This window comes from Zerene cesonia, unplaced genomic scaffold, assembly GCF_012273895.1.
Source record: "Zerene cesonia ecotype Mississippi unplaced genomic scaffold, Zerene_cesonia_1.1 Zces_u165, whole genome shotgun sequence".
NCBI classification, from domain to species: domain Eukaryota; kingdom Metazoa; phylum Arthropoda; class Insecta; order Lepidoptera; family Pieridae; genus Zerene; species Zerene cesonia.
In genome coordinates this window covers 1-1389 of record NW_024045295.1, presented here as the reverse complement: position 1 = coordinate 1389, position 1389 = coordinate 1, and the positions used below count along the sequence as shown (strand labels likewise).

The 1389-nt window shown below is 49.2% G+C and overlaps 1 pseudogene; it reads right to left on the bottom strand.

The window, feature by feature from the left end:
• Window positions 1–405: 405 nt before the first annotated feature.
• On the bottom strand, window positions 406–1386 carry LOC119839426 (annotated as a pseudogene).
• Window positions 1387–1389: the final 3 nt, after the last annotated feature.

The following is a 1389-nucleotide window of genomic DNA, read 5'->3' as shown; positions in this document are numbered from 1 at the left end:
GATATAACTCAAGTTACATCAATATTCGCAAAAAAATACTAAATAATAATATGTGAAAACAAATTCAATTCCTTTTGTGTGGTACAAAAGCACGAAAAAATGTTTTGAACGAATTAAAATAATGGGGTTATAACTACACATATAGCAATATGCACGTTTTTTTGGATGCTAGCAACTAAAATAATGCTAGTTGTATCCCTATCCACAAAATTATCTCCGGAATTATAGCAGATAGGAGAACGTGAGTTATACCAAAAAAAACGTAATTTTTTTCTGATCATTTCTTTACAAGAAACTTAAAAAGGGTACAACTCAATTTGTATCACCTTTCACAGGAGGCACAGCATTATATTATAAAAAAATCTCACCACTAAATGTTTTATATTATTAAAACATGAATCCAAAGTTAGTTGATTAAGTTTTGACTTTTGCAATGATACTGATGATGAAGCTATACTTTCTAGGTCGGAATCACAGCACTCTTTTGAACTAGTCAAACTCAAAACATCATCTACTCCAAATTTCTCCGTTAATTTCGACGAAGTAGGGATATTGTATTCGACGAAGTAGGGCCATTATTATGTGGCCATGGCTGTTGTCTCCTCCCCTGCCTTCGGCTGATTTTCTGCCGCAGCCGGCGGGTGAACCGGCTGTCTCTTGGCATTATTCCTCTTCTTGGGCCTGGCACAGGTCTTCGACCCGATCTGATGGTCGGCTGGCTTGCCAGACGCCGCACAGATGACACAGTGCGGCACGGCGGTGCAAGTGACAGCCTTGTGACCGGGCTGACCGCAGCGGAAGCATATTTGGCTGCGATCTACCCCAGGCGGTGCATTGTGCCCCCGCATGTCCTCCCTCCAAGCAGTGGTAGCACCGATAGGGCTTGGGCGCTAGAAGCGCGACCTGCGCCGAGACCCATCCAACTAGGAGCCGCTTATCCTTAGTCTTTTTGGCCGCAGCTACGGGACAGCTGACCAGAACTGTCCCGAGACCGGAGACACCCCGGCGTATTGTGCCCGTCTTTACTTGATCTGACGGGCATCCTCCGGCCTTGGAGACGGCAGCGGCGACCTCCTCTGCTGTGACGGAATCGTCCAGGCCTGAAATGCGCAGATCTGCGCATTTGGTTGGCCTGGACACTAACGTCTTCCGGGCCCAGAACCTCCCTGAGCCGGCGAGGGCGTCCGCTTTGGGACCGCTGGTGGTCCAACAAATTTCCAGCAGACGGGCCCCGGTCGCAGTTGTTTTGCACCGGAGGCCCGTTATGCCGAGCTCGCTCAGCGAGATCTCGGCTTTCGCCTTCGATAGGATGCTGGAGTATTGGACGCCCCGCTCCCCCGCCCCTGGCTGCAGGGTAAGAACCACTGCCGTAGAGCGGGGGGTGCTCAG